Consider the following 14,893-nt stretch of genomic DNA (forward strand, 5'->3'; position numbering starts at 1 on the left):
CCACTTCCCCTTTCTACAATCCCTCCATATATTTGAAACATACTCCAATCCTGACGACCATCCCTATCTCTGCACATTGCTTCAATCTCTGCAACATGTCTCGTCTTAGTGGTCTCTTTCTCCAGTAATTGAAGTCATAGAGTTGTGCAGCACAGAAGGAGACTGTGGCCCAACTCATCCATAAGGCCCAGGTTACCTGAACTGAACAAGTCACATTTCCCTGACTTTGTCCCATATCCTTTCACAACTTTCCTGTCTGTGTACCTGCCCCATTATGCTTTCAATGTTGCAGTTTTCTCTGGAAGCTTGTTTCATATATGCACCATTCTCTGTCTGACAAATGTTACCTCTCATGTCTCCTTTAAACCTTTCCCCTCCCACCTCAAAACTATACCCTCTATTTTACGACTCGCCTCCCCTGGGGGACATGTTGTCTATTGAACTTGTTGATACTCCTCAGGCATTAATTAACTTGTAACAAGTCACCCTCTCCCCCAACCACCACCACTCCAAGCCTTCTGTGCTTGAGTGAAATACCTCCGCTCGGGGTCCAACAAATTCATCCCTGGTTCCTCCAAAGTCATCAGATACACTTGATCAAGCTTTTTAAGACATCCAACACCACTGTTCTGTCATGTAGACTCGTTTCAAGGTATTGTTGTTTATTTCTCTGAATTTACCTGTCTTTCCCCACAGTGAGCACTGTTATGAAATACTGTTCAGTATCTCACCCATCTCCTGTGCATGCCCATATCGATGGCCTCTTTGATCTGTATGAATCCCTATTTTCTTCCCTTTTGCTCTTTTGCCATTAATATCCTTGTTGAATCTCTTTGGATTCCCCTTAACCTTATTGGCCAAAGTTATCTCATGCCCCATTTTTGCTCTCCTGATTTCCTTCATAAAGTTTATTCCTACACTCCCATCCTCTTCAAGGGATTCATTTGATCCAGCAGTGTCCCTTTTTTTTTGACCAGAGCCTCTATCACCAGTCATCCACAGTTTGCTACTTCTGTCAGCACCGTCCATCACACGAACAAGAACATGCTGGCTCTGACCTCTCGCTTTTAAAAGTTTCCAACTTGCCACATGCCCCTTTACCTGCACATAGTTTCCCCAGTCAACTTTTGAAATTTCCCGTGAAATACCATCAAAATATTTCTGCCTAAGTTTATAACTTTATTCTGTGGACCAGGCCAGTCTTTTTCCATGGCCGTTTTAAACTAATAAAATTGTGGACACGTTGCTGAAGTGCTGCCCTAATGACACCTCAGCCCCTTGCTCAAACTTGTTTCCCATGTGGAGGTTAGGTTTTGCCCCTTCTTCAGTCAGGCTGTCTACGTATTGTTTGAGAGTTCTTTTTTAAACACTTAAGCGCTTTGATGGGACGAATTTGTTAACACTATGACAGAACAGGTCTAAGTTTGGAAAATTATAATCCCCTACACTTACACTCCTATTATTCATACAGATAACGGAGATCTCGCAACATATTTGCTCTGCTAAGTTTGGTTAGCACTGTAGCCTCACGGTGCCAGGGACCCAGGTTTGATACCATCCTCAGGCGACTGTCTGTGTGGAGTTTGCACATTCTCCCTGTGTCTGCGTGGGTTTCCTCCGGGTGCTCCCGTTTCCTCCCACAGACCAAAGATGTGTAGGCTCACTGGATTGCCCATGCTATGCCTCCTGGAATAGTCAGGGGTGTTTGGGTTATAGGGAGATGGGTCTGGATGGGATACTGCAAGCGTCGGTGTGGGCTTGTTGGGCCAAAGGTTGTTTCCACAGTGTAGTGATTCTAGGACCTCCCAACATATTTGCTCCTAAATTTCTCACTGACTGTTGAGGGCCAGTCGTACCATTGTATCAAAGCAATCACCCATTCTGGTTTCTCAGTTCCCCTATCATCATTTCACTGGGTAAACCCCAGGAATATTCACCATTAAACACTGCCATCATGTTTTATCAAGTCAAAAATACTTCTCCCCTCCTATCCTTCCTCCCGAGCTATCCTTCCTGTAGCGTCTGTGCCCTGGAGCATTGAGCTGCTCATCCTTTCTTTCCCTCAGCTTCTGTAATACCTTTGATATCCCAGGCCCATGTCCCCATCCATGTCCTGAGTTTATCTGCCTTACTTATCAGGCCCATTGTATTGAAATAAGTACGGTTTAATTAATCAGTTGTACTTCATTTCTTGTCTGCCTTGCCTATTTACATTGCTGTCTTGAACTTCTGTGTCAGCCTCTTTCCTGTCTCACTGCTGTTTGGGGTCCCACATCCCTGTTAGGCTGGATAAATCTTTTCGGGTAACTTTCTCAATTCACCTTGCCCTTCCCCCAAATCAGGTATGTTCACCACCCTGTCTGTCTGTGCTGACACCATCAGTGATCTATGGACTTGTGTACCAAGGTCCCTTTGTTTTGCACTATTCTGTCGGTACCTACTGTTCATTATGTATGTTCATACCTCCCACAGTGTATTACTTCACACTTTCTAGAAATAAATTCTATCTGGCATTACTCAGCTCAGTTTATCAGCTGATCAATATCAGACTCGTCTGATCCCATCATCCTCTCTGTGGACAGGAACCCCCACCAACTATCATGTCATCTGCACATCTACTGATGATACCTCCTGTTTTCACAACCAAGTCATTAATGTACAGAATAAACAGCAACGGACCCTACATAGATCCCTGTGGTTGGCTGAGGGTCAAAAGCTTCCAATCACAAAATTCCTTTCCGCCAATTTTGGATCTAGTTTGCCAACTTGCCTCGAAATCCCACGGGTTCTTATCTTTTGAACCAACCTCCCGTGTGGGACATTGTCAAAGGCCTCGCTGAGGGTCATTGTAAACCATATCATCTGCATTGTCCTCATCAATATTTTTAGGTACAATTTCAAAAAACTCGACTCAATTCATCAGACAGGATCTCTCTTTACTACATCCATGCTGACTACCCCGATCAATTTATTACTTTGCAAGCGTTGATTCTTCCTTTCCCTCAGAATTTTTTCCAATAATTTTGCTCCTATTGATGTCAGGCTATCTCTTCTGCCATTACCTGGCCAATCTTTGCGCCCCGTCTTGAACAAAGGAACCACATTAGCTATCCTCCAGACATTCAGCACTACTCCAGTGGCCAACAAGCTGTTAAATATATCCGCCAGGCCTCCACAATCTCCTTTCATGCCTCCTGGAGCAGTTTGCGATATATTTTATCGGGTACTGGTAATTTATCCTCCAGTGTGCCTGCAAAAGCATTTAATTCCTGATCCTTATTGATCTTAACATGTTGGAGACCCTCACTATTCTGTGACACAATGATGCCACCCTAAGGCCGCAGGACAAGTACCTTGTATTTCAGTTGGGGACCCTACAGTACAGTGGTCTCAGTATGGACTTTGTAAGCTTCAAAATCTCCCCACCCCGATCTCATCCCAAAACCAGCCAAGCTCGACCAAGTCTCTTTGACTTGTTCGTATTTTCTCCAACCTATCTGCTCCTTTATCCACCTTCTATTGTCGCCTCCCCCGTCAACCTTTCTATTTGAGTCCCTTTAGCGCCCCCATTTCTGAAGAAACGTCCAGATCCAAAACATCAGCTTTCCTGCTCCTCTTCTGCCTGGCCTGCTGAATTCATCCAACTCTACACCTTGTTATCTGAGTTCTGGATTCTGATTGTATCACTTTACAATAGCCCCACTTTCTGAATATAGACTGAACAGCAAGTAGTTCATCCCTCAGTCTTTTTTGCCAGGTCCTGTCTAGTTATGGTGATAATGCCTACTGGTAGAGGTAATCTAATGATAAGTGGCATTCCTCAAATTTTGACACCGACCTTCCTTACTAAATTATCGCTTTCCACAACGACATTGAAAGGTGGAGTTATTAGATCTATCCCCAAAATAAAAATCATGGCAGGAGGAAAGTTGATTTGACTTTTCAGCTGCATTTTAACAGGTTCCCATTGAAGCAGCAAATAAGCAAATTTGGATCACATGGACTTGGAGGTGATGTGCTGGCATGTGTAGAGAATTGTTTCACAGACAGAAAAGAGCATGCTTATGAATTCTTGATTTGTGAGTTGCAGGCTGCACCTTGTGAGTTAGGGGAAGGATTCATGCTTGGGCTCCAGTTATTCTTAATTTCTGTCCATGAATGAGATTTACAGGCCACGCTTAATGTTTCCGTGTGTGTTGGTGGCAGAACCATGGATGGGATTGTGAGCTGCACAGACAATGCAAAGAGGATGCAGAGGGACATGAATGGTCTGAATTTCTAATTGCCTGGAGAAGGTGGTGGTGGTTCTGAACAATGTTAACTTTGCTTTCTCTGCATACATGTTGAACTTTTCCAGCAACTTCTGTTCTTATTTGTGGGCTGCCTTGCCCGACCCACTGCAATCCTTTGGGCGCAGTGACAGCCATAAGGCTGTTAGGAAGGAGTGTGTCTTGGATTGGACATTGGTGATGCTGCTGGTGTCATGAATCTGCTGTTGTTTTCCTTCCAGGTTTTATGTGGTCTTGTGAAATACTGCTGCTTATAATCGTTGTCGATTGTAGATACTGCTGTCGTGGTGTGTTTTGAGTGAAGTGAGTAAGTATCATTCCAAACATGAGGCTCCTTTGCTCTCAATAGTGTCAAGCTTATTGAATATTGTTGGAGCTGCATTCATCCAGGCAAGTGGAGAGTATTTTTTGACATTGCTGGCATGTGTACTGTCGATGGGCAGCATGTATTCTGTGGGATGCTGTTTTTAAAACTCATTTTAATTTCAAAATACCGCTTCTGTGTTTGGGAAGATTTATTTTATCCATTGAACGATGAATGGCCAGTTGTGTATTTGTAACTGTCCTTTATTTTCTTCGTATGATTGCAAGTGGCCAGGTCTCAGCATGTTCAGTTGTGATTGTTTTCATTTTGTGAACTGTCAACATTTGTTCATTTGTCGAATGATTTTTCAACAAAAGAATGTTGAGAGAGCAAATAGTCAGTTCCCTGAGTGGAACAAGTGTTTTTTTTTACATGTTCTGCGGACTGTGATTGACCACTATTGTGTGTAGACGACATATTGGCATTCCTGTGTGGGGAGTTGTTTCCAACGTGTGAGCTGCTGCTTGTCAGTCCTGTGTCGCAAACTGCTTTTTTGTATATATATTGTAAAATAACTGCACCAAGGCCGCTGTCCCGTCACCAGCTCACCCTTTATTTACTCCTGCAAAGTGCACTGCCTATGGCCAGCCAGCTCTGAGTCATTTCCCTGAACTGAGGAGATGGAACATCCACTATCATCTTTCTCCTTTCTTCTTTACTTAGCTTCTTTTCTTTTTTCTTCTTCTTTGTCTTTTTGCACCTAACCTTGCACTACTGTAGATTGGGCTGACTCCTACAAATTGTGTGTGGTAAATTGTGTCTCTGGTTAGGATTTCACTCCTGGATTTTTAATGGTGATGTGGGTCACTTGAGCTGGTTCTCAACCTGTGATCTGAGCATGGCTTTTACTGTGTGGGAAGCTTCTATTTGTCTTATGATCTGTGAGCAGGTAGTTTTGTGTGTGGAGATGATTAATGCTACAGATTGTGAATGGTCACTTCTGTTTGGAGAGGTTGTTTTTATTCTATGGACTGTGGTCATTTCTGTCTGAAGGCTGCACTTGAATTTGTGGACTCTGATCAGTTGTGTGTGCAGAGCTGGTTTTAATTTCTCTGTGGGGAACTGAGTTTATTCTTTGGTGTTTAAATGGTTCGGCATGTCTGAGCGCGTGTGTGCACCTGTGTGTCTCTTTAGTTTCTGAAGGACTCAGTTCTCTGCGCCGATGCTGCCAGACCTACTTAGTTTCTCCCCCAAGTTCTGTTTGTTTCAGATCTTCAGATTTTGCATCCTTTGTTTAATTTTAGAGCTTTCATTTCGTTTGTTGGGGCATAAGGCAAAGAACAGTACAGTACAGGAACAGGCCCTTCGTCCCACCATGTCTGTGATGACCATGGTGCTATTCTAAACTAATGCCACCTGGCTGCTCATGATCCATATCCCTCTGTTCCCTGCCTGTTCATGTCTCTGTCTAAATGCCGCTTGAACGTTGCTATCATCTCTGTTTCGACCACCTCACCTGGTAGTATGTTCCAGGCACTTACTAACCTCTGTATAAAAACTCACATGAGTTTTAATTTTTCCCCTCTCAATTTAAATTGAATGACCCTTGCATTTGACATTTCCACCTGAGGGACGAGACTCCAATTATTCACTCTATCCGTGCCTCTCCGTTTTGTATACTTCAACAGGTTCCCCCACACCACCACAGCCACTAATGCACGAGCAGAAACCGTCCAAGTCTCTCCACCTGTTCTTATAGCTAACATACTGTCACCCATGTAACTTCCCGGTTAAACTGTTTTTCCCTCCTCTTTTCAAGCCTTCCCAGACTTCCCATTCTTCCTCGACTGCATATTGGTAATTCTGTGTGGGCTGCTGGTTCATATGCTGTGAATTATAAATTGTCGTTGATCTGTGGGGAACTTTTATTTACCCTGTGGAGTTCAAATGATCAGTTATTTATGGTCTAATTTTAATCACGTCAACTGTAAATATTCAATCATGTGTGGAGAGCAGGTGTTTTCTCCTGTGGATTTTGAGTCATAATATCACACACAACTGACATGAACGTGGAGATGATCTTTATTGTGGTCATTCATGTGTGTGTGGCCTTTGTGAACTCTGTGAATGTTCAGTTCTGCGTTTGTGTTGGCACCTTTTCCTCAAACCCTTATTTCTGGGTCATCGTCCAGTCCCGACAACATTTTTCTAGTCTGTAACTGCCCAGAAGCCCTAACATGCTCCTTTTCTGACATCTCCTCACAATATCAAACCTGTTTGATCACCTCGTGCCCTGTTGGTCTCTGGTACACCTCATACCCCTTTCTCACTTTCAATCTCTCAAGCCTGTTTTGGATCACACAACATGCTCTGTAGTTGTAATGGTCACCATGCTCGATAACACTCCGTATCTCTTCAACCACTCCATTATGGCGTCGGCCACAGTCTCGTGATATTAATAATGGGTTGTTAATTCTTAGACACATAATGTTCTCGGGACCTAGGTTCGAATCCCACCGTGGCAGATCGTGGAATTCGAATTCAGTAAAATAATCAGTGATGTTGTTGATCATCTGTTGTTTTGTTCTTTTAAAAAAAAACTCCCCTCATTCATGAATACCCTTGACGGAGTGGCATCTGAACAGGCCTGGCCGATTTATGTCTCCAGACCCACAACAAAATAACTGTCCCTTCACAATTGCCCAATGCAATCAGCAATTGGCACTGAATGCTTAACCACCAGTGATGCCCAAGTCCCACGAATGAAGAAATAAAAGGTTATTTTCCCTCCACACCCTCTGCAAACAGTGCAGCAATTTGTACCGACTTTGTGACATCGTTCAGGCCCTTGCCACTTTCTGCAACACTCTCACCACCTTCAACAGTCCCTGTTCCTGTCATCTCATGGAACCACAACAATGATACCTCTTCCTACCACATTCCTCCAGCGAGGAGACCCCTTGCAATCTGTTTTACACCTACTACTGTACTTTAGTAGTCCGCTGTTATTTTCTGAAGCACATTCTTTCTATCTCTTCAGAATTGTTCGGTATTGTTTGGTTGTTTCTAAGACTTTCTTCATTGAATATTATGCTTTATGCCCTGAGTGAAATACGCAAAGAAATTTCTTGCTGAGAGTGTGCCTGTTTCAATGCAATATCCTTTAATGGAATATTTTACACTGTTCATTCAAGCGTTTTTCACTGTTCATTTACAGCCATACATTTCAGTCTACTTCCCCTGTTTAACCTGTTCAGCTCCCCTCTCAAACTGTTGTGTTCGGCCTCATTTCTATTTCTGATTATTGTTTGCACTTTGTGTGAACACTTGAAACATTTATACTCCCTTTGAATTCCACTTTTGTCATAATTTCCCTCTAGATCTCTGGTTGTTACATAGAACATAGAACATAGAACATAGAACAGTGCAGCACAGAACAGGCCCTTCAGCCCACAATGTTGTGCCGACCATTGATCCTCATGTATGCACCCTCAAATTTCTGTGACCATATACATGTCCAGCAGTCTCTTAAATTACCCCAATGACCTTGCTTCCACAACTGCTGCTGGCAACGCATTCCATGCTCTCACAACTCTCTGTGTAAAGAACCTGCCTCTGACATCCGCTCTATACTTTCCACCAACCAGCTTAAAACTATGACCCCTCGTGCTAGCCATTTCTGCCCTGGGAAATAGTCTCTGGCTATCAACTCTATCTATGCCTCTCATTATCTTGTATACCTCAATTAGGTCCCCTCTCCTCCTCCTTTTCTCCAATGAAAAGAGACCGAGCTCAGTCAACCTCTCTTCATAAGATAAGCCCTCCAGTCCAGGCAGCATCCTGGTAAACCTCTTCTGAACCCTCTCCAAAGCATCCACATCTTTCCTATAATAGTGCGCCCAGAACTGGACGCAGTATTCCAAGTGCGGTCTAACCAAAGTTTTATAGAGCTGCAACAAGATCTCACGACTCTTAAACTCAATCCCCCTGTTAATGAAAGCCAAAACACCATATGCTTTCTTAACAACCCTGTCCACTTGGGTAGCCATTTTAAGGGATCTATGTATCTGCACACCAAGATCCCTCTGTTCCTCCACGCTGCCAAGAATCCTATCCTTAATCCTGTACTCAGCTTTCAAATTCGACCTTCCAAAATGCATCACCTCGCATTTATCCAGGTTGAACTCCATCTGCCACCTCTCAGCCCATCTCTGCATCCTGTCAATGTCCCGCTGCAGCCTACAACAGCCCTCTACACTGTCAACGACACCTCCGACCTTTGTGTCGTCTGCAAACTTGCTGACCCATCCTTCAATTCCCTCGTCCAAGTCATTAATAAAAATTACAAACAGTAGAGGCCCAAGGACAGAGCCCTGTGGAACTCCACTCACCACTGACTTCCAGGCAGAATATTTTCCTTCTACTACCACTCGCTGTCTTCTGTTGGCCAGCCAATTCTGTATCCAAGCAGCTAAGTTCCCCTGTATCCCATTCCTCCTGACCTTCTGAATGAGCCTACCATGGGGAACCTTATCAAATGCCTTACTGAAGTCCATATACACCACATTCACAGCTCGACCCTCATCAACCTTTCTAGTCACATCCTCAAAAAACTCGAAAGGTTTGTAAGGCATGACCTACCCCTCACAAAGCCGTGTTGACTGTATTTGATCAAGCCATGCTCTTCCAGATGGTCATAAATCTTATCCCTCAGAATCCTTTCTAACACCTTGCAGACGACAGACGTGAGACTTACCGGTCTATAATTGCCGGGGATTTCCCTATTTCCTTTCTTGAAGAGAGGAATTACATTTGCCTCTCTCCAGTCCTCAGGTACGACTCCAGTGGAGAGCGAGGATGCAAAGATCTTCGCAAGTGGCGAAGCAATTGCATTTCTCGCTTCCCAAAGCAGCCGAGGACAAATCTGATCCGGGCCTGGCGACTTGTCAATCTTAATGTTTGACAAAATTTTCAGCACATCAACTTCGTCTATCTCTATCCATTCCAGCATGCACACCTGCTCTTCAAAGGTTTCATTCACTACAAAGTTCGTTTCTTTCGCAAAGACAGAAGCAAAAAACTCATTTAGGGCTTCCCCTACCTCCTCAGGCTCCACACACAAGTTCCCTATGCCATCCCTGATCGGCCCTACTCTTTCTTTGACCATTCTCTTATTCCTCACGTAAGTGTAAAATGCCTTTGTGTTTTCCCGGATTCCTTCTGCCAAGCCTTTCTCGTGCCCCCTCCTGGCTCTCCTCAGACCATTTTTGAGCTCCTTCCTTGCCTGCATGTAATCCTCTCTAGCTGAACTTGACCCTAGCTTCCTCCACCTTATGTAAGCTACCTTCTTCCTTTTCACTAGAAGCTCCACCGCTCTCGTCATCCAAGGTTCCTTATTCTTACCCCTTCTTGCCTGTCTCAGAGGGACATATTTACTCATCACTCCCAACAACTGTTCCTTAAACCGTCTCCACATGTCTATAGTTCCCTTACCATGGGACAACTGCTCCCAGTCCATGCTTCCTAACTCATGTCTAATCGCATCATAGTTTCCTCTTCCCCAATTAAATATCCTCCCATTCTGCCTAATCCTCTCCTTCTCCATAGCTATGTAGAATGTGAGGCAGTTATGGTCACTATCACCAAAATGCTCTCCCACCACAAGATCTGATACCTGCCCTGGCTCGTTTCCGAGCACCAAGTCTAGAATGGCCTCTCCCCTCGTCGGCCTGTCAAAGTACTGCGTTTGGAAACCCTCCTGAACACACCTTACAAAAACAGCTCCATTCAAATCTTCTGCTCGAAGGAGGTTCCAATCAATATTAGGAAAGTTAAAGTCACCCATTAGTTACATGACTCATTCACTCAGCTTCATTACACAATGGTCATCATTAGCCTGTTGCACAACGTGTTATCCAAAGGAACACTGACAAAAACAATCTCCGAGCTCCTCTTCGAATGACATTATTTAATTGCATTTACTTTGTCAAGTACAAAAAGGAACACCATAATGTACTACTATGAGCAAAATTTCCTGTCACAAACTTGTTCACTCATGTCCAGTTTTCGAGAAACTGTTGCTTCCTGTCCCTTTCTGCTTGTCTTCAGCCACAGCGCAGTGCTGTTCCAATGTTTCACCTTTTGTTTTTGGGTTTAGAAATCCCCTTTCACCTGACTTCTGTCCAGGCATCCTCTCTCTCAGTTTACAGCCCTGTTTGTAAACCTACTGTCGTGATTGGCCAGAACACTGGTCCCAGCACAGTTCCCGTTATTATTTATTCACTCATTAGGGGTTGGTGTGTCTGGCATTTGTTGCCAAATCCTGGCTGCCCTAGAACTGAACGGCTTGCCATTTCATTTCAGAGGATAATTGTGAGTCAACCAAGTTCCTGCGAGTCTGCAGTCATGTATTGGCCTGACCAGATAATGATGGCAGATTTTCTTAACATACTTAACAAATTCTTCCCATTTAAGTGGTTAACACTACGGCAGAACCATCCTACGGTTGGAAAATTAGAATCCTTGACGATTATATCCCTATTATTCTTACAGATATCTATGATCTCCCAACATGTATGCTCCCCAATCACTCGCCGACTTTGGGGGGCCTGTAGGACAATTATACTCATTATTATTTCTCAGTTCGACTAATATTGCTTCACTGGGCGAACCCCAGGAATATTGTCTATGAACACAGCTGTCATGTTTTCCCCATTCTAAAATACCTCTCCGCTCCTATCTTGCATCCAGCTACTATCCTTCCTGTAGTGTCTGTACCCTGGGACATTGATCTGCTCGTTCTTTCTCTCCCTCAGATGTGTGTCTGTAATACCTTTGATATCCCAGGCCCATGTCCCCATCCGTGCCCTGAATTTATCTGCTTTACCTGTCCGGCCCATTGCATTGAAATAAATGCAGTTTAATTCATCAGTTTTGCCTGTGCTACAATTTACTTTTTACCAAGATTTCCTGTCACACATCTTTTCACACCTGAGCAGGTTTAGTGAAATTCTTTCCCTTCCTCATCCTTTGTGCTTGTCTTCAGCCACATCACCATGCTGTCCCAAAGCTTTGCCTTTTCCGTTTCAATTTGGAAATCTCCTTTCATCTGTACCCTGTCTTGCATCCTCTCTTTCAATTTCAAGACTTGTCTATAAATCTCCTGATACGATTGGCAAGGACACAGGTCCCAGCACGGTTCACGTTATTATTTATTCACTCGTGGGACGTGTCTCTGTCTGGCCAGCGTTAATTGCCTACCCAAGCTGCCTTTGAACCGAGTTTTTTGCTGGGGAAGATGGAAAATTTGTCCAGGTCTTAGGAAATAAAGCAGGGCAGTTGACTGAGGCATCAGTAGAAGAACATTTTGGGGCCAGTGACTATAATTCTATTATTTATAAAATAGTGATTGACAAAGATAGACTGGACCTAATAGTTAAAGTTCTGAATTGGAGGAAGACTAATTTTGGCAGTATTAGGCAAGAACTTCCAAGAATTAATGGGGGTGTCGTTGAGTTGGGAGCCGGTGGGGGTACAGATATTCCAAGGTAAAGGGATGCATGGAAAATGTGAAGCATTCAAAAATGAGAGCTCAGACACAGTATGTTCCTGTCAGTGTAAAGGACAAGGCTGGTTGATACAGGAAATGCTGGATGACTATAGAAATTCAGCTTCTGATCAAGAAGAAGAAAGCATATGTGAGGTATAGACAGCATAATAGAGTGATTTTCTGGAAGAATGTAAATGCAGCAGGAGTGCACTTAAGAGGGAATGCAGGAGGGCAAACAGGGGACATGAGTTACATTTGTCAAATAGGGTTGTGGAGAATCCAAAGAGATTCCACAAATGTGTTAAGGGGAAAAGGGAAAAGTAAATGGGTAGAGAATAGGGCCCCATAAAGATAATCAATGCCACCTATGTGTGGAACTGCAGGAGGTAGGAGAGATGTTAAACGAATATTTCAGATCAGTGTTTACTGGGGAGAAGGATATGGAAGATAGAGAACACATGGAAATAAATTAAAATCTTGTAAGATGGCACTCTTACAGAGGAGGAAGTCCTGCATATCTCCAAATGTATAAAGTTGGGAAAATCCCCAAGACCTATCGAAAGTACCCTAGAAATCTGTGGGAAGCTAAGGAATTGACTGCTTTGCCCCTTGCTGAGATATATGTATCATCGACAGGCACAGGAAAGGTGCTGGATGACTGAAGGTTGGCGAACTGGTTCCGCTTTTTGAGAAACGTCGTAACGAAAAGGGGGACTATCAACCAGTGAACCTGACATCAGTGGTGGGGAAGTTGTTGGAAGAGATTCTCAGGGAAAGGATTTACATGTATTTAGAAAGGCAACGGATTGGGGATAGTCAACATGACCTTACGCATGGGAAATCGGTGAGTTTTTTTAAAGAAGTCACAAAAGGACTGATGAGGGCAGATTGGTGGGCATGATCATTATGGACTTCAGTCAGACATTTGACAAGGCTTCTCATGGTAGACTGGTTAGCAAGGTGAGATCACACAGAACAAAGAGAGAACTAGCTATGTGGATACAGAGTTGGCTCAAAGGTAGAAGCCGGAGGATGGATTTGAGATGTTATTGGGATAACATCCCGCTGATTTCTATATTTTTGTAAATTCATGTCCTTTATTTGCCTACACACAGGTATGCAGAGACTGCCAAAGCTTCCTGCCTGATTCGAATTCGAGTTAAACTGTGCAAATTTTTATCTTCCTGCACGGAGGTATGTGAAAACTGTCTCATAACGTTAAGTGAGGAGCATTTGTAAAGGTGTGAGGCTTCTGAAGTATGAAACTTCTGCCTCTGACAAAGGGACCAGGGCACTGACTTGTGTTCAAGCCAGACACTTCGGCGGCTTGAAATTACATTCTGCCACTTCGGAAACTTGAAATTGCCTCCTGTCATTAGCAGTCACTTTGCGAATGATCGGTGCTATATCCTGCTCTCTTTATGTCTTCGATGTAGTAATTGTTTTGTATCATGCCACTGTGAGATGTAAAATTGCTTTATGCATTATGTAATTGGCAAAGTATAAAAAGCGGGACTGTCCACTGCTCGTGGAGAATGGCTTACGAGACTCTGCACTCTGTGCTGGGTTAAGTACAGTGATTCTCCACAGCTTGTACTTGCTTTGTAATAAAAGATTTGTGTTTTTCTAAACAGGTCAGTACTCGTCCTTGCATCAAGTCCGTGAGGGTCTCCGTGGTGAAGCGAGCAGGATTCCAACATGTCCAGCAGCCTTACATGGAGGGCTGAATAAGTGATCGTTCGAGTGTTGGTGGAGTGAGACGGATGGACCCGCAAGGTACGATTCACCTTGGTCTCTCTCACTAAACTGCCACCCGACGGACCCCTCATCTCTATGTGGCTCTGTACTAACGGAACCCCAAGACGACTCGCGGTCTTGAACACTGCTAAATCCTAATGCCCGGAGATTTGAGTCCCCTGGTTAGTAAAGAAATCTGGGAGGTTAGAGTACCAAGAACACGTAAATGGGAAAATAAAATCCGGGAGGTTCGAGTCCCCCGGTGGCCAGGGCAAGAGTCCCGAGGTCAGGTAACTGGGAAAAGGGATGGGATTAATATAAGTTTGGAGAGGTATAATAAGTGTTTGTACAGAGGTATACAATAATTAGAGTCTGTCTGTCTCAACCACCATGCCTTAGACCGGTTGTTAAGAGAGGAAATCCCCCATGCGAAGGTCAGGACCCTGAAGTGGGTGTCGAGACTAAGGACACTGTTGCAGTATATAGAAACAAGTAAAAAGTGAAAGCACTGGATAAATGGGGTGTAGGAACCCCTTTACATCGGTTATGCCAGGATGACCCCAAAAATTAAGTACAATACAGACATCTGTTGGCGTGCTTAAACAAAAGAAATCGGAAATGAGAATTGGCCGTTGGGGGGATCGTGGGATATAGATCTATGTACTAAAGCAGAAGAGGCACGATGAACACGTCATGTGGGAGGTAGATCGCAAGGGTTAATGTCTTTCTGGAGAAAGAGCTGAGGAGCTGACTGAAAAATCAAAACGGCCAGTTGGGTGGATCATGCACGTCGGAGAGGGATCAGTGCCTGTGATAATGAGGGGAAAACTAAAACTTGGGAGGCGTTAAAACTGCAGTATGAGGATCATGAGATGAATGAAAGATAAAGAAGAGACAAAAGAGGGACGAGAGCGACAGGCCGCATTGACAGAAAACAAAAATCGGAGGTACCACCTGACATATCCGGCATGCCGATGTTGCTTTAAATTAGTGATACAGAGGAACAAGACGAGG

This window comes from Stegostoma tigrinum, chromosome 10 (genome assembly GCF_030684315.1).
Source record: "Stegostoma tigrinum isolate sSteTig4 chromosome 10, sSteTig4.hap1, whole genome shotgun sequence".
Taxonomy (NCBI): Eukaryota; Metazoa; Chordata; class Chondrichthyes; order Orectolobiformes; family Stegostomatidae; genus Stegostoma; species Stegostoma tigrinum.